Source organism: Schistocerca nitens, chromosome 8 (assembly GCF_023898315.1).
Source record: "Schistocerca nitens isolate TAMUIC-IGC-003100 chromosome 8, iqSchNite1.1, whole genome shotgun sequence".
Lineage (NCBI taxonomy): Eukaryota > Metazoa > Arthropoda > Insecta > Orthoptera > Acrididae > Schistocerca > Schistocerca nitens.
Window position 1 is genome coordinate 46,810,800 of NC_064621.1, and position 22,009 is coordinate 46,832,808.

Sequence of the window (22,009 nt, forward strand, 5' to 3'; positions counted from 1 at the left end):
CTACGATCGCGTCCATGGGAGAATAGCAGCCTGCATTGCTGCGAAAGGTGGATATACACTGTACTAGTGCCGACATTGTGCATGCTCTGTTGCCTGTGTCTATGTGCCTGTGGTTCTGTCAGTGTGATCATGTGATGTATCTGACCCCAGGAATGTGTCAATAAAGTTTCCCCTTCCTGGGACAATGAATTCACGGTGTTCTTATTTCAATTTCCAGGAGTGTATTTTCGCTTAGGGATTTGTGAGTGTCGGTTCTTAAAAGCACTAGAACTTTGTTTGTGCCCATTCCTCTTCTAAACCCAAACTGGTATAGCAACAGAAAGTCTTTCTTTCCCGCCCCACTCCAATCTATACTTAATAATTTTTCATAATCTTTTGTTGTCGGTCTATACAACTCAACCTTACTTCTGTCCTTCTCTTATTTCTTAATTGTCACTATTCTTGTTAGTTTCCAGGACGGAATTAAACACAGATCCCGTCCACTATTCCCCTTTCGTGGGAGGTGTCAAAACATTTCGTAGCTACTAGTGTCCGCACCCGATTCTGTACATTTCTCATTCACTAGTGCTTCTTTCCACCTGCGTTAGGCTGTACGGCTACAAAAGCTCGTGCGTTGAATCCTCGCACCTTGTTGAGTTGTGGGGTCCTGCAGTACTCCCTCTAACACGTCCTCCAGTGGAAGTGCCTTCCATCACGCGGTCCCCCTTCTGTTTGTAAAACGTTTAACTTTTCCCCAAATTTCTGTCAGTGGTGTTTATTTAGTGAAAGCCGAACTGAAGTCCTCCAAACTTCTTCTTCGCGCTTTTTTCAAACTAAATTTGGCTTCCGCTATGGCACATGTTAGGGCAAAATAATTTGATAATGTGGTGCGTTCCTTGTATCGCCTTAATGCCTCAGTCCGTGTTGCATTGCCGTCCTGGAATTCCGCGTCCCGCCATGGACTTGGAGATCTTAGCACAAACACATTCGCTACTGCGGTAGGCAATTCATAGCCGCATAGGTGATGGCCTATGCAAAAGTTATGTAGGATGCTGTAATGTCGTGTGTGTATCCGCAACTGCTTCCATATTGTATTACTCGTATTTCTTGTACGCCTCCCCATCAGCTTTCCCTGTAGCTCACGTACTCAAAATCGTCTCCTTCTTACCGTACCCTGGGAGCTCTGTATGTTGGAAGAATTGACGTGGTTACGTTCGCAATGGTTACTTCAGCAGCTCACGCCTCGATTCCCCTGACTGTGTGATGTTCATTTCGACCAGTTGCTACTCTGGAAAAGTCAAGTTGTCATCTGGAGTAGCCAAGTGTCGCTATTGGTACACAGCTTAATGTAATTGCTTTCCACATATATAACGTTCGATATTAGACCCTGTTGGATCACGCAAAGCTTCTTGATTCTTTTTCCTGTTGTCCCACACCTCATTTTTTCTGCACGAGCTCTATTCCTTTCCTCTGTCCATTTTGTTCCTGCTTTCTTCGTAGCTAGCTTGGTTTTCTGACTTAACTTGCCATCTGTCAACTTTCTGCATAAATAACTTTCTGTCCAAAAATCTGAATAATTTATCTGAGCTTGTGTCCTTTTTGACCTCTTGTATCCAGGGTATAGTTTTCAGTCCTTATATGTATTTAAGATATCAAAAGTCTTGTTTTGGGAAGCTAGACGTGCCCATAAAATTTTAATCGCCTTTTTCTAATGTCTGCTGCAAAGTTGGACAATGTCTCAGTTGTTTGACGAGATTGTAGTGTATAGCCCTCTTCTGTTGTCTTTGCCCCTAGTATCTTTCCGATGATTCTACGTACTTCTTGAAAAAGTTTTCTAGTTCGCCTTTTGACTGTAAAGGTTTCACTGGCATACAGGACTTCAGGTTTTAATACTGAATTATAGTGCCTAATTTTAGTGTTTTTGGACAAGCATTTTTTTTCTGTACACCTTGTAGGTTCTTCCACAGGCTCTCATTAGTTGTTGTAGGCGAATGTTTTGTGCTATTTTCTCACACCCCGTAAATTCAGGGACTTCACCTGAGTATATAAAATATGGGACTCTATTGATATGACCGTACTTAGTGGTCAAGCTTTGGGTGTCTTTGTGGCGATGAACTCAGACTTTAGGAAAGATATTTGCAGACCAACTTTCTTTAAGGGTTTCAACCTGTTCGATTGTTATTATCTCATCATCCTCTAGTAAGACTAAATCGTCAGCAAAAGCTAAACATGAAATTCTTATGTCATACTCGACTCGCCCCATCTGCATAGGTTTCCAGCAGTTTTTATTATTCAATTCCTTTTCCCATTCCCGGATGACCTTCTCCAGCACAAGGTTGAATAGAAGAGGCGACAGACCTTGTCGGACGCCAGTTTTGGTCAGGAAGGGCTCGGATATTTTACCGATGAATTTCACTTTGGCGGTAGTATCAGTCAGGGTTTATTGATGAGGTTAAGGGTTTTTTGATCCACCCCTTGTTCTTCAAGGATATCAAAAAGTGCTTTTCGGTCAACCGAGTCGTACGCCTTTCCAGAGTCAACAAACATGCAAATTATTGGGCTGTTTCTGATTGCTTTATATTTTACCACGGTCTATACGTTGAAAATGTGTTCTGTGCAGTATCTACTGGAGCGAAAGCCATCTTGGTATTCACCGGATTTGTTTTCTAGTTGCTTTTGAAGAAGACAGGCTGATAGAACCTTGTATGCGACCTGAGATACATAGGGTGAATCATCTAACACTTGCACCGCAAATATTACGGAAATGGAAAGTGCGACTGATGAGCGGTTTTCACAAAATGAATGGTAGTCAGGGGTTCGTATTGTTAGTCAATCATCAGAACGCAATAAGATTTACAAGGTGTTTTTTTTCGCAAACATATACACTACTGGCCTTTAAAATTGCTACACCACGAAGATGACGTGCTCCAGACGCGAAATTTAACCGACAGGAAGAAGATGCTGTGATATGCAAATGATTAGCTTTTCAGAGCAATCACACAAGGTTGGCGCCGGTGGCGATACCCACAATGTCTTGACATGAGGAAAGTTTCGAACCGATTTCTCATACACAAACAGCAGTTGACCGGTGTTGCCTGGTGAAACGTTGTTGTGATGCCTCGTGTAAGTTGGAGAAATGTGTACTATCACGTTTCCGACTTTGAAAGGTCGGATTGTAGCCTATCGCGATTGCGGTTTATCGTATCGCGACATTGCTGCTCGCATTGGTCAAGATCCAATGACAGTTAGCAGAATATGGAATCAGGGGGTTCAGGAGTGTAATACGGAACGCCATGCTGGATCACAACGGCCTCGTATCACTAGCAGTCGAGATGACAGGCATCTTATCCACATGGCTGTAACGGATCGTGCGGCCACGTCTCGATCCCTGAGTCAACAGATGGGGACGTTTGCAAGACAACAACCATCAGCACGAACAGTTTGACGACGTTTGCAGCACCATGGACTATCAGCTCGGAGACCATGGCTGCGGTTACCCTCGACGCTGCATCACAGACAGCAGCGCCTGCGATGTTGTGCTCAACGACGACCCTGGATGCACGAATGGCAAAACCTCTTTTTTTCGGATGAATCCAGGTTTTGTTTACAGCATCATGATGGTCGCATCCGTGTTTGGCGACATCGCGGTGAACGCACATTGGAAGCGTGTATTCGTCATGGCCATACTGGCGTATCACCCGGCGTGATGGTATGGGGTGCCATTAGTTACACGACTCGGTCACCTCTTGTTCGCACTGACGGCACTTTGAACAGTGGACGTTACATTTCAGGCTCTACCCTTCATTCGATCCCTGCGAAACCCTACATTTCAGCAGGATAATGGACGACCGCATGTTCCAGGTCCTGTACGGGCCTTTCTGGATACAGAAAATGTTCGACTGCTGCCCTGGCCAGCACATTCTCCAGATCTCTCACCAACTGAAAACGTGCCGGCCGCTGGTGGCCGAGCGGTTCTGGCGCTACAGTCTGGAACCGCGCGAACGCTACGGTCGCAGGTTCGAATCCTGCCTCGGGCATGGATGTGTGTGTTGTCCTTAGGTTAGTTAGGTTTAAGTAGTTCTAAGTTCTAGGGGACTAATGACCTTAGCAGTTGAGTCCCATAGTGCTCAGAGCCATTTGAACCATTTTTTTAAATTGAAAACGTCTGGTCAATGGTGGCCGAGCAACTGGCTCGTCACAATACGCCAGTCACTACTCTTTATGAACTGTGGTATCGTGTTGAAGCTGCATGGGCAGCTGTACCTGTACACACCATCCAAGCTCTGTTTGACTCAATGCCCAGGCGTATCAAGGCCAGAGGTGGTTGTTCTGCGTACTGATTTCTCAGGATCTATGCACCCAAACTGCGTGAATATGTAATCACTTGTCAGTTCTAGTATAATATATTTGTCCAATGAATACCCGTTTGTCACCTCCATTTCTTCTTGGTGTTCTAATTTTAATGGCCAGTAGTGTACTTTTTTAAATGGAACAATACCTATTGACATTAACAAAATAGAATAAGGTAAATTAGAATATCAGTGTGTCGTTGCAGTATTCTAGCGCGAGATGTCGTATTTCGAAAAGTTTCCACGCCGACACTTGCGCAGTACCTGCGGTAGCACACACTAAAGAACAAGTGCATACACTAGTTGTGTGGATTCTGACCAGTAACGAGACAAATGACCGTCACTAGTTGTGTTCAAAACGATTACCGGTAGCGGCAATACACGCATCCTGTCAGGTATGTTGTGTGTAGCTGTTACATTATACAACTGCAGGATTTGCCTTTCATCCAATTCTGGATGTGTATTGGATCAATGTAATCAATTATTTTTATTCGCTCTCCTATTCGTGTCAGAAATTCTACCAGTGATTCTACAAAGATATTTGTTCTCTCGTACCCATTCCTTATTGCTTGCTGAAGACGGTATGAGCTTAATGCAAATTCGCTTCCGGTCAGACACCTTGAGTCGAGCGGGTATTTGCGTAATGCAGCGTAATCCTTTGAGTTGTAACGCAGCAGAGGCGCCTGTAGTGCACGAGCCTGTCACCTGCGCGGTGGAATGGGGCAGTTCCCGTCATGCATGCAGGAGGCGGTGCGCTTGTTGGCGTCCGACCTAGTGACTCGTCCATCGTGTTCAGTGTGGTGACAGTGGATTTATTTTTCTGTGGCAAGAGAGGACATTCTTCTAGGGTCTACCTACGATCTGTTTGTCAATGTGGGTGAGTAGTTTGCTGACGTGTAACGATTTCAGCGTAAGATCTGTTTTGCATATGTCCAGCGTTTCTGGAACTGAAATGTTACATTGTACAGCAGGTCATGCAGTAGGTCATACATGGTGTACATCCTCACAGTTAGCACAAGTCCGTGCGGTTAAAGGCGCTGCAGTCTGGAACCGCAAGACCGCTACGGTCGCAGGTTCGAATCCTGCCTCGGGCATGGATGTTTGTGATGTCCTTAGGTTAGTTAGGTTTAACTAGTTCTAAGTTCTAGGGGACTAATGACCTCAGCAGTTGAGTCCCATAGTGCTCAGAGCCATTTAGTTAGCACAAGTGGCCGTATCCGATACGAAGTCTGTTGTTCTGCGATCAGCACCAAACATGACACACCTAGGTTTGCTACGGCATTCTCTTTCTAAGTGTCGCAAATGTAAGCACTTACAGCATAAGCGCACAGGCGGCGAATGGGATTTCACTGAACGTCGGGTGCCGTAAATGTACACATGCTGGGGTACTGTCTGATCGTCAAAAGTTAGAGCAATGTTTCATGTTTCAGAACTGTTTCAGTATTTTATTCTAAGATCATTTTATTAGTTCTCATAACTTCCAGGAGCGAAAATGACGATTTCAGTTCTTGCACTCGTCTGTGTCAATATCTACCTCCACTTCTCGTATCACTGCCTGTTTATGGACTAGATGGCTTGGTATATACTGTTCTAGCTGGCGATCGACCAGCGTCTGATACTTCACTATTCTCTTTGCCTCGTCGGCCGTTCCCACTTTTAGCCTAATCCTTCCTGCTGCTGTAATATTCTATATCTGCTCTCTGGCCTCAGGCGCAAGTTCGTGAAACAGTTTTCCAATGTAGCAGAGATGACGGAAAGTCGTGGTAGACGTGTGAGACCATTGTAATCACAAGAATAAAAATGGCTTTAAAATAGCTGGTTGGTCGCGAAATAGTAGTCACAGTATGTTTCTGGACCCTTATATTTCTTTTTATTTCTTCCTTAAGCCCACCGCTACAGACGTTATCATTTCGTCAGAATCTTTTCATCCTGCCGCAGATAAGCGAGCATGCCTCACTTCAATGTTTTATCGGATCGCAAAAAATGGTGTAGACAGTGATACAGCTCATAGGGAAATTGACACGATAATTCAAGTGGGATAGCAAATGGGTTTGCCGAAAAACAAATTCGTAAAATTAGGCACAAAAGTATTTAAAACGGTGGACAAGAAAACAGGCAGCGTTAACAACGCAGTCGCCCATGATTCTCTTTCCTACGTCGGCCAGTGCTCCGAAAAAGTTTTCAGAAAATCTAATGTACAAGTAGGTTTTCGAACAAGTAATAAAGTAGAACTAATTTTGCCCCACAACCTTGATGAGGATATAGACAAGTACAGATAGATTGTTGGTTTTGGATAGTTTTTCTATTGGCCAGACGGGTAGGGAATTTAAGACGTGGTTTAGCTAGCTCACCAGTACCACCAAAAACAGCGCCCTTAGTTGTCAATTGGGTAGAGAACAGAAACTGTTTGCAGTCAGTCGAAAATAGGGTAAGCATTTTTCATTCGGAAGAAAAAGGTGGAACGCTGGATATCCTTGAAGGAATCGAAATTTGCGCTAACCCCGATTTAATAATTAACGAACAGGTCCTTTAGCATTTTTGACGAGTTGTCGCTGAACAGACAGAGGTTACAAGTACGCACAAAAAAACCTAATTTTCCTACAACTCTCGGTTAGTTTTCGCTCTCCTGCACGCTTCATGGTTCATTTGTACTTTTTTTTATCCCTGGGCATACGTTCCGTCAGATCGTTCTTTCCCTTATACACTGAAGAACCAAAGAAACCGGTACACCTGCCTAATATCGTGTAGGGCCCCGCGACCACGCAGAAGTGCCGCAGCACGACGTGACACGGACTCGACTAATGTCTGAAGTAGCGCTCGAGGGAACTGGCACCATTATTCCTGAAGGACTGTCCATAAATCCGTAAGAATACGAGCTGATGGAGATCTCTTCTGAACAGCGCGTTGCAAGACATCCCAGATATGCTCTGGTGGCCAGCGAAAGCAATTAAACTCAGAAGAGTGTTGCTACAGTTAGCTGCAACTGCTGGTACTCTAAGCTGTTTTCTCTGTGGTGTTTCGCGAAATGAACGTCGTCTTCCTTCCAACGGTTACCTTTAGAGATCACGAAGTGTCTCCGTAATACTCGCGCGTTAACCGAAACTACCGGTAACAGATCTAGCAACACGTATGTAAGTTGCCTCGATATCTTCATTTAACTCGACCTTCTGGGAATCCCGAACACCCGAGCAGTTTTCTCATAGGTCGCAATAGTGTTCTATACGTTATCTCTTATAAAGATAAGCCACATTTCCTAAAATTCTCCCAATAAACCGAAGTCAACATTTCGCCTTCGCTACCAGTGTCCTTACGTACGCGTTCCATTTCTTACAGCACTGCAAACGTTACACTCAAATATTTGATAGACGTGACTGTATCAAGCAACGCACCACTAACTCTCCATTAGAACATTGTAGTATTCTTATTCCCACTTGTGTGAATCAATTTAGATTTTTCTACATTTAGAGCACACCAAATCGAAATTCTGTCTAACGCTTTTTCAGTAACTTATTCAGTCACTTTCTCGTACGCTGCGGCGTCGTCAGCAAAAAGTTGCACATTGCTATTCGCCAGATCATATGTGTATATAAAGTACAAGAGCAGTCCTACCACCGTTATACACTTCCCTGGGGAACTTCTGACGGTACATCTTGCCTCTGATGGGCTCTCGCCGTCGGGAAAGACGTACTGGGTTATATCACTTGAAAAGTCTTCTTCCACTCACATATCTGGCAACTACTTTCGTACGGTCGGACCTTCATTAAATTTCTGAAGTGGCTACAGTGTCATACGCTTTCTGCAAAACGAGGAATATGGACTTTGCCTGTTACCCTTCAGCCACGGTTCGCAGAGTATCATGAGAAGAGAGGGCAAGTTATGTTTTCCGAATACGCGCTTGCTTGTGGACAGTAGCCTTTCTGTCTCAAGAAAATTTATTACACGGTATTCGAATATGCTCAAGAATTCTGCCGCAAACCCGTTTCAAGGATGTTGTTGTTGTTGTGGTCTTCAGTCCTGAGACTGGTTTGATGCAGCTCTCCATGCTACTCTATCCTGTGCAAGCTTCTTCATCTCCCAGTACCTACTGCAACCTACATCCTTTTGAATCTGCTTAGTGTATTCACCTCTTGGTCTCCCTCTACGATTTTTACCCTCCACGCTGCCCTCCAATACTAAATTGGTGATCCGTTGATGCCTCAGAACATGTCCTACCAACCGATCCCTTCTTCTAGTCAAGTTGTGCCACAAACTTCTCTTCTCTCCAATTCTATTCAATACCTTCTCATTAGTTATGTGATCTACCCATCTAATCTTCAGTATTCTTCTGTAGCACCACATTTCGAAAGCTTCTATTCTCTTCTTGTCCAAACTATTTATCATCCATGTTTCATTTCCATATATGGCTATACTCCATACAAATACTTTCAGAAATTACTTCCTGACACTTAAATCTATATTCGATGTTAACAAATTTCTCTTCTTCAGAAACGTTTTGGAGATTGCTCTGTAATTCTGCTCGTCCATTCAGTATCTCTATATTTTATGAATAAAATCAAAACTCAAATACAGGCGCCAGCGGCCTTGCCGCAGTGGTAACACGGGTTCCCGTCAGATCACCGAAGTTAAGCGCTGTCGGGCTGGGCTAGCACTTGGATGGGTGACCATCCGATCTGCCAGGCGCTGTTGGCAAGCGGGGTGCACTCAGCCCTTGTGAGGCAAACTGAGCAGCTACTTGACTGAGAAGTAGCGGCTGCGGTCTCGGAAACACACACTGCACGGCGGGGAGAGCGGTGTGCTGACCACATGCCCCTCCATATCCGCGTCCAGTGACGCCTGTGGGTGAGGATGACACGGCGGCCGGTCGGTACAGTTGGGCCTTCATGGCCTGTTCTGGAGGAGTTTTTAGTTTTAGTTCAACTACAGGCACGATATATCTGCGATCAAATGCGCTGATATCGCGTATCTTCTTGTTAAGGGCTGAAACACCACAACAACCGTCAGTAGATGGTCTGACAATATTCCAGTCGCGTGACATGCAGGAGTACGCCATTCGCCATAACAACAAGAGTGCCAAGCTCTGTGAAATTCAACTGCACCTGAGTCAAATTCACATTGCCTGTCATATACACAAAATGAGTAAGGTGGCGTGAAAATAAAGACCATACACAACCGTGCCTCTGTAAGAATAATCCCTCCCCAATAAGTTATGCGGTTTATGAGATTGGCACTGAGTATGCACCTCATATAAAATTCTGTCTGTAGCTACGGCTATAGGTACACATATGCTTTAAACTCATATGCAAAATGGCGGCACTGATTTATTGTAACGGTTCATTTACATCAGCTTTCTTATTCCGTATTAGTTATAAATGTAAAACTAGAATAATGTAGAGGGTGAGCACAGTATTGCCCTGATTATAACAATTTATTACAGAATAACTGTTTGACATAATAATTTACATTTGATGCCATTACATAGGTTTGTGTTAAAATGGTTCAAATGGCTCTGAGCACTATGGGACTCAACATCTTAGGTCATAAGTCCCCTAGAACTTAGAACTACTTAAACCTAACTAACCTAAGGACATCACACACACCCATGCCCGAGGCAGGATTCGAACCTACGACCGTAGCAGTCCCGCGGTTCCGGACTGCAGCGCCAGAACCGCTAGACCACCGCGGCCGGCAGGTTTGTGTTACTAGTATTTTTTTTTTTAAGACCACTTACGTTAGTAAACCTCAACGTGTGCTTCCTTGGTAGGTTGAAGAATGTCGAGGCAATATTCCAGTTCCCTCCAGGTGTTTCGTAACATGTGTTCTGTCACAGTAACCACAGGAACGTGTATCCTAGCCTTCAGTTCGTCAACGTCAGAAACTGGTGTGACGAAGACTCTGTCCTTGATATAGCCCCAGAAAAAACAGTCAAGGGGCGTAATTTCTGGAGGCCGGAGTAATGTACGGATCGGTGGATTGGAAGGAACGGTCCAACACCCTGGTCACCCCGCTCTCCAAACATTATGACTCTTGACTTTTTTTCTGAGGTTGCATCAAAGACAGAGTCTCCGTCACACCAGTTGCTGAGGTTGACGAACTGAAGACTAGGATATAAGCTACTGTGGATACTGTGACATAACACATGCCGGCCGGAGTAGCCGAGCGGTTCGAGGCGCTACAGTCTGGAACCACGCAACCGCTACGGTCGCAGGTTCGAATCCTGCCTCGGGTATGGATGTGTGTGATGTCCTTAGGTTAGTTAGAACTACTTAAAGTTCTAGGAGACTGATGACCTCAGAAGTTAAGTCCCATAGTGCTCAGAGCCATTTGAACCGTTTTGAACAGAACACATGTTACGAAACACCTGGCGGGAACTGGAATACCGCCTCGACATTCTCAGAGCTACCAATGGAGCACACGTTGAGGTTTAGTAACGTAAGTGGTCTTAAAGGAAACTAGTAACACAAACCTATGTAACGTCATCAAATGTAACTTATTATGTCAAACGGTTATTCTGCTACAATTTTTTATAATCAGGGCAAGACTTTGTGCTCACCCTGTGTTACAAACATGTGTTGAGTGATGGGACAAGTGTGGCACGTGGGAAGAACATCTTTCTGGTAATCAGTTTGTGAAATTTTATTTCATACCGTCATCAAAGGGCTTCCGAGCCACCACTCAGCTTCGAACTCCAGGTAAAGAAGTACCTGAATGTCGAACTAGAAGGCGATAGAGAACTGAAAACAATCACATAACAGCACGGAGTGCACAGTTCGAGGATGTCGTGTCCAAAAGAAGGAAAATGATGTAGGATGTGTTAGTCAATCGTTGAGCTGTATCCATCCTGGACTGGCTCTTCTTTGGATGCGCCGAGTGAGGGCTAGTGCTAAAATTATTACGGATGCCTTAAAACAGAGGTTCAGTATAAAGAACCCATGAATGTATTGTTCTGTGCAGAATATATTATGACTTTTAGTTCAGTTATCAATCGTTTATTTTACTGAGAGGATTTGTGACCATGTGATTACTAGTATTCAGTTAATTCCAGAGAATTTAGTTCCTTTTTTTTATTATTTCGTTGTTAACAGCACTCTTTCGATATTCGCAGATAACTGTTCATTGTTCAGTCGGATTCATATTCTAGTGCCTCAGTCACTATTTTTGGTCAGGTTAGGTGATATTATCTGGGTATTTTTTATTTGTGTACCTAATTATGCTAGTTAACGCGACGAAAACTTTAACTTTTTACTACACACTCGAGAATCCGAGGTAGAAGTACTTTCTAGTAAACTTATCACTTCATATAATAAAGGAATCACATCAATATGTATAGATGGTGTCATTGTCTTGGAAAATTAATTCAGATGGACCACTGTCGTACTTAATATGTCCAAGATCGAGACAGAGTCTCGAGTAACAATCTGGACTCAGAATAAAATGTCTGTGTACTATGGCTCGAAGTGAAGCACTGAAATGACACGTCTGGTTGTGAATACATATTCGTGCGCATACATATCATCAGCAAATATGTAAATTATATGAATGTGGTTCCCGGGTTCGATTCCCGGCGGGGTCAGGGATTTTCTCTGTCTCGTGATGACTGGGTGTTGTGTGATGTCCTTAGGTTAGTTAGGTTTAAGTAGTTCTACGTTCTAGGCGACTGATGACCATAGATGTTAAGTCCCATAGTGCTCAGAGCCTTTTGAACCATTTTTATATGAATGTGTGGTGTCTTCTCTTTCAGGCATGTCTAAAAGAACTTTCATATAGTTGATTCACCTCGACTAGCAATTGATCCACAACCTTCAGTGCGGATGTCGATTTAAATTCTGCTTCGAGCAGGAATATAAGACTAGTGAGCATTGACGACACAGATGGGAAAAGCGGATAGACGGCGCTAGATGTGGAGCATGCCGAGGTAGCATTTGCGATAAACGTCTGTTCAGGTGGCGCATTGGTTTACGCAACTTTATAGTAAGCAGGACATACCGGGATCGAGATCCACTGCAGCACTCATTTTCACTCGTCGCCACTGATTCTGCATAAAGTTGCGGTGCAGCTGATATCGTAAGTTTATTCCCTTTCCTTTCCTTTCTTCACCTTTAATTTATGTAAAAGGGTATGCGAATGATTTACCGTTGTGTCCTGCCCTCTCTCCATCTCTACACCCTTTACCTCCAACGCAACTTCCAGCACCTAACCCTCCCGGATGATGAACTTCACCCTGACGTCTACCCCTCCTACCAACTCCAACCCCACCTTCCTCCTGCCTCCTCCTCAGGGCTCCCTCTCCTCCCCCTCCCTTCTCCTGAGCCACTTTCCTCTCCTGTATCCCCTCCCTCTCCTGTGTCCCATTCAGTGTCTCTGCACTCTCCAGCTTTGTGTTCCCTCTTCATCTCCTGCCCAGCCCATCTCCTGCCCCTTGGTGCGCCTCTTGCCCCATTTTTTCCTTTCCCTCCCCCCCCCCCAGCCTCCCCCTACCGCACCTTCCTCCCCTCTTTTTCCCTCCTCTGCAGCCTACAGTCCCTCGCCAGGTCCCTAGCAGTGGTTTTTTATTCTTCATGAATGCTCCGTCGTTTCCAGTGGTTTTTCAAGTGTTGTGCTCTGTGTGATTTTTATCCCGTGGCCGACTTGTAACTTGTGTGTGCCTGCAGTGTTTTTTAAGTGGACTTTGATTTGCCAGCTGTGTTCTTTTAACATTAAATCGAATTTTTGACTGTCCCCCAGTGTGTGTCCCCATATTAGTGTACATTTTAACTCCCGTCATCTCCATTTACTGTGTTTCTTTATGTCCCTCTTCTTATCCCCTCTTTTTTATGTAATCACCCTTCTGTATTTTTGTAAAGCCAACTGGCTGAGGAGCAGTGGACTGTGCCACTGCCAGCCCTCCCGTATGGGGCAAGGGAATGATATTTCAAAAAAGAAACAAAAAAACATGTGAATGGTCACAGTTGTAATTCTGTGTGACAGAATGGCCAGTAGAGTGCGTTGATGTCGTTTGTGGTTAGTGTTTTTGCCAGGCCTAGCATAAACAGCATCAGATATTCAGTGATGAGTGTGAAGGACACAGAACACGAAAATGCCTACTACCCATGAGGTAGTGTTATCAGCACCTGACATAGTCTGAAAGAGCCTCATAGTGGGTCTCCATCTGGCTGGAACATCAAATCGTGCAAAGTATATATATACAGGGCTATTGCAAATGATTGAAGCGATTTCATAAATTCACTGTAGCTCCATTTATTGACATATGGTCACGACACACTACAGATACGTAGAAAAACTCATAAAGTTTTGTTTGGCTGAAGCCGCACTTCAGGTTTCTGCCGCCAGAGCGCTCGAGAGCGCAGTGAGACAAAATGGCGACAGGAGCCGAGAAAGCGTATGTCGTGCTTGAAATGCACTCACATCAGTCATAACAGTGCAACGACACTTCAGGACGAAGTTCAACAAAGATCCACCAACTGCTAACTCCATTCGGCGATGGTATGCGCAGTTTAAAGCTTCTGGATGCCTCTGTAAGGGGAAATCAACGGGTCGGCCTGCAGTGAGCGAAGAAACGGTTGAACGCGTGCGGGCAAGTTTCACGCGTAGCCCGCGGAAGTCGACGAATAAAGCAAGCAGGGAGCTAAACGTACCACAGCCGACGGTTTGGAAAATCTTACGGAAAAGGCTAAAGCAGAAGCCTTACAGTTTACAATTGCTACAAGCCCTGATACCCGATGACAAAGTCAAACGCTTTGAATTTTCGGCGCGGTTGCAACAGCTCATGGAAGAGGATGCATTCAGTGCGAAACTTGTTTTCAGTGATGAAGCAACATTTTTTCTTAATGGTGAAGTGAACAGACACAATGTGCGAATCTGTGCGGTAGAGAATCCTCACGCATTCGTGCAGCAAATTCGCAGTTCACCAAAAGTTAACGTGTTTTGTGCAATCTCACAGTTTAAAGTTTACGGCCCCTTTTTCTGCTGCGAAAAAAACGTTACAGGACATGCTGGAAAATTGGCTCATGCCACAACTGGAGGCCGACAGCGCCGACGTCATCTTTCAACAGGATGGTGCTTCACCGCACTTCCATCACGATGTTCGGCATTTCTTAAACAGGAGATTGGAAAACCGATGGATCGGTCGTGGTGGAGATCATGATCAGCAATTCATATCATGGCCTCCACGCTCTCCCGACAACCCCATGCGATTTCTTTCTGTGGGGTTATGTGAAAGATTAAGTGTTTAAACCTCCTCTACCAAGAAACGTGCCAGAACTGAGAGCTCGCATCAACGATGCTTTCGAACTCATTGATGGGGACATGCTGCGCCGAGTGTGGGAGGAACTTTATTATCGGCTTGATGTCTGCCGAATCACTAAATGGGCACATATCGAACATTTGTGAATGCCTAAAAAAACTTCTTGAGTTTTAGTATGTGTGTGCAAAGCATTGTGAAAATATCTCAAATAATAAAGTTATTGTAGAGCTGTGAAATCGCTTCAATCATTTGTAATAACCCTGTATATGTGTGTGTGTGTGTGTGTGTGTGTGTGTGTGTTCGTGGATGGGTGGGTGTTGTCTGTGTACATTGGAATGTGAGGGCAGACGTATTGCTCCTCAAGGTTCCAGTAGACAACACCTGACACGACACGGACAGATCACCCTACCGTGCACCATGTACACTGTAACACCGTCAGATCCGCACCTGTCGTTCCAGAACAACTAACAGACTACCTGCAGCATTCTGTGTCATCCTCCACCATTGGTCAGAGCCAGACCAGGGAACGACTGTCGCGTGCGCAGGCTGCCATTAACACCACAACACTGCGTTTGGAGTGTTGTAGTGACTGGGAAGCACAGGCAGACGCTGTGTCCAGCAGTGAACTGCAATTCTTCCTCCACCCTGGATGGCCACCGTCGATGAGTCTGATGGCGACCTCTTTCAATGTTTTGGAGAGGCACATCGGCGTTGCTCCTGGCGCCACGGCGTGGTGAGCCATCAGGTATGACTTGAGGTGACATCTGGTAGCAACTGAGGGAACTCTGATAGCACAGTGGTATGTCCTGCCTCCTCATGTGTTATCTTTCGTGCGGTAGTATTGTGGTACATTTTTCAACAGGACAACGTTTGGCCACTCATTTCACGTGTATGTATGAACTGTCTTAGGGGTACTAAGGAAATCCCTAGGCCTGCCCCAATAGAAAGTGTGTGGGCTGGTCGGCCATCAGCTCCATATGAATGCCAGGATCTATGACGAGTTACAGCAGTTACAGGCCAGTTTTCCACAAGTGTAGATAGAGCGGCCTTAAGACACCATTCCCAACTGGAACAGCTCACGCATCAAAGCAAAAATCGGTCGCAGCGTCTAAATACACTCCTGGAAATTGAAATAAGAACACCGTGAATTCATTGTCCCAGGAAGGGGAAACTTTATTGACACATTCCTGGGGTCAGATACATCACATGATCACACTGACAGAACCACAGGCACATAGACACAGGCAACAGAGCATGCACAATGTCGGCACTAGTACAGTGTATATCCACCTTTCGCAGCAATGCAGGCTGCTATTCTCCCATGGAGACGATCATAGAGATGCTGGATGTAGTCCTGTGGAACGGCTTGCCATGCCATTTCCACCTGGCGCCTCAGTTGGACCAGCGTTCGTGCTGGACGTGCAGACCACGTGAGACGACGCTTCATCCAGTCCCAAACAAGCTCAATGGGGGACAGATCCGGAGATCTTGCTGGCCAGGGTAGTTGACTTACGCCTTCTAGAGCACATTGAGTGGCACGGGATACATGCGGACGTGCATTGTCCTGTTCGAACAGCAAGTTCCCTTGCTGGTCTAGGAATGGTAGAACGATGGGTTCGATGACGGTTTGGATGTACCGTGCACTATTCAGTGTCCCCTCGACGATCACCAGTGGTGTACGGCCAGTGTAGGAGATCGCTCCCCACACCATGATGCCGGGTGTTGGCCCTGTGTGCCTCGGTCGTATGCAGTCCTGATTGTGGCGCTCACCTGCACGGCGCCAAACACGCATACGACCATCATTGGCACCAAGGCAGAAGCGACTCTCATCGCTGAAGACGACACGTCTCCATTCGTCCCTCCATTCACACCTGTCGCGACACCACTGGAGGCGGGCTGCACGATGTTGGGGCGTGAGCGGAAGACGGCCTAACGGTGTGCGGGACCGTAGCCCAGCTTCATGGAGACGGTTGCGAATGGTCCTCGCCGATACCCCAGGAGCAACAGTGTCCCTAATTTGCAGGGAAGTGGCGGTGCGGTCCCCTACGGCACTGCGTAGGATCCTACGGTCTTGGCGTGCATCCGTGCGTCGCTGCGGTCCGGTCCCAGGTCGACGGGCACGTGCACCTTCCGCCGACCACTGGCGACAACATCGATGTACTGTGGAGACCTCACGCCCCACGTGTTGAGCAATTCGGCGGTACGTCCACCCGGCCTCCCGCATGCCCACTATACGCCCTCGCTCAAAGTCCGTCAACTGCACATACGGTTCACGTCCACGCTGTCGCGGCATGCTACCAGTGTTAAAGACTGCGATGGAGCTCCGTATGCCACGGCAAACTGGCTGACACTGACGGCGGCGGTGCACAAATGCTGCGCAGCTAGCGCCATTCGACGGCCAACACCGCGGTTCCTGGTGTGTCCGCTGTGCCGTGCGTGTGATCATTGCTTGTACAGCCCTCTCGCAGTGTCCGGAGCAAGTATGGTGGGTCTGACACACCGGTGTCAATGTGTTCTTTTTTCCATTTCCAGGAGTGTAAAAGTGGGTGCACACTGTTGTTTCTAAATTCGACTAGATTTTGTGATAACCGAAATAATATCAACCACCCCACCCCCTCAACCCCTGCAGTTTCATTTCGTTTCTTCCTGCCAATATAGTGCTTCTTTTTTTTTTTTTTTTTTTTTTGTCAGGCAAAATTAATGATAATTCTTCCAATCCATATGTGGCATCAGCAAACAAATGCTTAACAATATTGGTTAAAAACAGTCTCGGTTGGCAATTTTATTTTTTTTATTTTTTAACGACCGGTTTTGCCTTATTTAGGCATGTTCAGGTTATCTACATAGAAAACAGAGAACAGAAACATCTATTTAAGAATCGGGATCGCGTTGTGCAGACTTGTATAACCTATAAGCATGTATAAAAATATCAACTATTGAAAGAGCAAATACCTTAATTTGGTATTTCCTAGAAGAATCCTTTAGTCAGTGTAGCCAAAGGGCATCGTCAGATATATCAGGACAACATCGCCTTCGTTAAACTCAGCGAAAACTAGAAATATAAAATTATGCTTACTACCTGAGCCCCCATATTACTCTGTTACTCGCTACTGTGAACGGGAACGTGTTATGCAGAACTTGCTGCCTGTCGTGTTCATCTAGAAAAGGTAATGATTTTACTATTTTATATTTCTAGGTTTTACTGAGTTTAACGTTGCGTCTCTAATTATTTCATTCCAAGGACGTCTGAAATAAGGGTTTGCATGTTTTGCTAGTTCACTTTACGTACATATTGGGATCGACACTTTTAACAATTTCTCTTTGGATCTGAACTAACGCTCCCCACTACTAATGATAGCGCCGATCACGGAGGCGCGGCGGTCAGATGTCGGAATCCATTCGTCGACGGGACGCTGAACCCAAAACTCCTTCTTTTTGACGATAACAATGTCGATGTAACGTTTAAATCAACCTTTCATTACCAACAGAACTTTTCATTACATCACGCCGTTTTCAGAGTTAGGGATGTTGTTTCCTCAACATCAAACCAAACTCGTACTAATTTGCTGTAGATAGCTCTTACGGTAACGGTAACATAGACACCAGCTAACATTATTACAGTAAGGATCCAGTGACATTACGAAATAGTACAAGAAAGATCTTGCACTTGTCGGGCTCAACGATCAGATTCCATAAATAATTTGTAACACTTTGTACGTTACCTCTGGAGCGTGGCCGCATTTAAGAGAAACGGAAAGAAAGTGCTAAAGAGAGCGTGACAGCTCGCGTGAAACGAGTACTTATAGAGTTCGCATTGACCGTTCCTGACAGGCATAAATTTTACTGTCTTCAATATGCCGCTGGCGTCCCTCGCCCCTCTTTTCAATGACCAGGTCATCCTGTTAGGCAGCCTGACAAAAGCAATGTACAGATTTCTCTTGTAGCACCTGCACTTACATGTAAATACTAATCTTCAAATTTTGGATGATGGATCTGAATCTCTGAGGAGTGCCTAGTTCTCCACAGTACTAAAGATCTTCATTCGTAATTTTCCGTCTTCATCACACGTTATTATATAATTCAAAATAAGATTGGTTTTGTGTTACTGTCATCAGACATGTTGCAATAAAATTTAAAGAAAAAAAGAACTTAAATGTAACAACAATAGGTTTAGTGGCATGTAGACTCAGCCAACTGAACATATTATTGTTTCATTACGGTTTCTTTCCTTCCCCATGAACCATGGACCTTGCCGTTGGTGGGGAGGCTTGCGTGCCTCAGCGATACAGATGGCCGTACCGTAGGTGCAACCACAACGGAGGGGTATCTGTTGAGAGGCCAGACAAACGTGTGGTTCCTGAAGAGGGGCAGCAGCCTTTTCAGTAGTTGCAGGGGCAACAGTCTGGATGATTGACTGACCTGGCCTTGCAACATTAACCAAAACGGCCTTGCTGTGCTGGTACTGCGAACGGCTGAAAGCAAGGGGAAACTACAGCCGTAATTTTCCCGAGGGCATGCAGCTTTACTGTATTGATAAATGATGATGGCGTCCTCTTGGGTAAAATATTCCGGAGGTAAAATAGCCCCCCATTCGGATCTCTGGGCGGGGACTACTCAAGAGGACGTCATTATCAGGAGAAAGAAAACTGGCGTTCTACGGATCGGACCGTGGAACGTCAGATCCCTTAATCGGGCAGGTAGATTAGAAAATTTAAAAAGGGAAATGGATAGGTTAAAGTTAGATATTGTGGTAATTAGCGAAGTTCGGTGGCAGGAGGAACAAGACTTTTGGTCAGGTGAATACAGGGTTATAAACACAAAATCAAATAGGGGTAATGCAGGAGTAGGTTTAATAATGAATAAAAAAATAGGTTTGCGGGTAAGCTAGTACAAACAACATAGTGAACGCATTATTGTGGCCAAGATAGACACGAAGCCCATGCCCACTACAGTAATAGAAGTTTATATGCCAACTAGCTCTGCAGATCATGAAGAAATAGAAGAAATGTATGATGAGATAAAAGAAATTATTCAGGTAGTGAAGGGAGACGAAAATTTAATAGTCATGGGTGACTGGAATTCGAGAGTAGGAAAAGGGAGAGAAGGAAACATAGTGGGTGAATATGGATTGGGCGAGAGAAATGAAAGAGGAAGCCATCTGGTAGAATTTTGCACAGAGCATAACTTAATCATAGCTAACACTTGGTTCAAGAATCATAAAAGAAGGTTGTATACATTGAAGAATCCTGGAGATACTAGAAGGTATCAGATAGATTATATAATGGTAAGACAGAGATTTAGGAACCAGGATTTAAATTGTAAGACATTTCCAGGGGCAGATGTGGACTCTGACCACAACCTATTGGTTATGAACTGTAGATTAAAACTGAAGAAACTGCAAAAGGTGGGAATTTAAGGAGGTGGGACCTGGATAAACTGAAAGAACCAGAGGATGTACAGAGTTTCAGGGAGAGCATAAGGGAACAATTGACAGGAATGCGGAAAAGAAGTACAGTAGAAAAAGAATGGGTACCTCTGAGGGATGAAGTAGTGAAGGCAGCAGAGGATCAAGTAGGTAAAAAGACGAGGGCTAGTAGAACTCCTTGGGTAACAGAAGAAATATTGAACTTAAGTGATGGAAGGAGAAAATATAAAAATGCAGTAAATGAAGCAGGCAAAAAGGAATACAGACGTCTCAAAAATGAAATCGACAGGAAGTGCAAAATGGCTAAGCAGGGATGGCTAGAGCACAAATGTAAGGATGTAGAGGCTTATCTCACTAGGAGTAAGATAGATACTGCCTACAGGAAAATTACCTTTGGAGAAAAGAGAACCACTTGTATGATTATCAAGAGCTCAGATGGAAACCCAGAAGGGAAAGCAGAAAGGTGGAAGGAGTATATAGAGGGTCTATACATGGGCGATGTACTTGTGGACAATATTATAGAAATGGAAGAGGATGTAGATGAAGATGAAATGGGAGATACGATACTGCGTGAAGAGTTTGACAGAGTACTGAAAGACCTGAGTCGAAACAAGGCCCCGGGAGTAGACAACATTCCATTAGAACTACTGACGGCCTTGGGTGAGCCAGTCCTGACAAAACTCTACCATCTGGTGAGCAAGATGTATGAGACAGGCGAAATACCCTCAGACGTCAAGAAGAATATAATAATTCCAATCCCAAAGAAAGAATGTGTTGACAGATGTGAAAATTACCCAACTATCAGTTTAGTAAGTCACAGCTGCAAAATACTAACGCGAATTCTTTACAGACGAATGGAAAAACTGGTAAAAGCTGACCTCGGGGAAGATCAGTTTGGATTCCGTAGAAATGTTGGAACACGTGAGGCAATAATGACCTTACGACTTATCTTAGAAGAAAGATTAAGGATAGGCAAACGTACGTTTCTAGCATTTGTAGACTTAGAGAAAGCTTTTGACAATGTTGACTGGAATACTTTCAAATTGTAAAGGTGTCAGGGGTAAAATACAGGGAGCGAAACGCTATTTACAATTTGTACAGAAACCAGATGGCAGTTATAAGAGTCGAGGGGCATGAAAGGGAGGCAGTGGTTGGGAAGGGAGTGAGACAGGGTTGTAGCCTCTCCCCGATGGTATTCAATCTGTATATTGAGCAAGCAGTAAAGGAAACAACAGAAAAATTCGGAGTAGGTATTAAAATCCATGGAGAAGAAATAAAAACTTTCAGGTTCGCCGATGACATTGTAATTCAATCAGAGACAGCAAAGGACTTGGAAGAGCAGTTGAACGGAATGGACAGTGTATTGAAAGGAGGATATAAGATGAACATCAACAAATGCAAAACGAGGATAATGGAATGTGGTCGAATTAAGTCGGGTGATGCTGAGGGAATTAGATTAGGAAATGAGACACGTAAAGTAGTAAAGGAGTTTTGCTATTTGGGGAGCAAAATAACTGATGATGGTCGAAGTAGAGAAGATATAAAATGTAGACTGGCAATGGCAAGGAAAGCGTTTCTGAAGAAGAGAAATTTGTTAACATCGAGTATAGGTTGAAGTGTCAGGAAGTCGTTTCTGAAAGTATTTGTATGGAGTGTAGCCATGTATGGAAGAGAGACGATAAATAGTTTGGACAAGAAGAGAATAGAAGCTTTCGAAATGTGGTGCTACAGAAGAATGCTGAAGATTAGATGGGTAGATCACATAGCTAATGAGGAGGTGTTGAATAGGGTTGGGGAGAAGAGAAGTTTGTGGCACAACTTGACTAGAAGAAGGGATCGGTTGGTAGGACATGTTCTGAGGCATCAACGGATCACCAATTTAGTATTGGAGGGCAGCGTGGAGGGTAAAAATCGTAGAAGGAGACCAAGAGGTGAATACACTAAGCAGATTCAGAAGGATGTGGGTTGCAGTAAGTACTGGGAGTTGAAGAAGCTTGCACAGGATAGGGTAGCATG

General features: G+C 44.7%; 1 protein-coding gene and 1 pseudogene across 1 annotated transcript in view; both read left to right on the forward strand.

Moving 5' to 3' along the window:
- The window catches only part of LOC126199146 (ras-specific guanine nucleotide-releasing factor 2-like), a 1,534,440-nt gene that overhangs the window by 127,591 nt on the left and 1,384,840 nt on the right, over positions 1-22,009 (forward strand). The gene's annotated exons all lie outside the window — the stretch shown is intronic.
- On the forward strand, positions 8,900-9,017 carry LOC126199763 (5S ribosomal RNA; annotated as a pseudogene).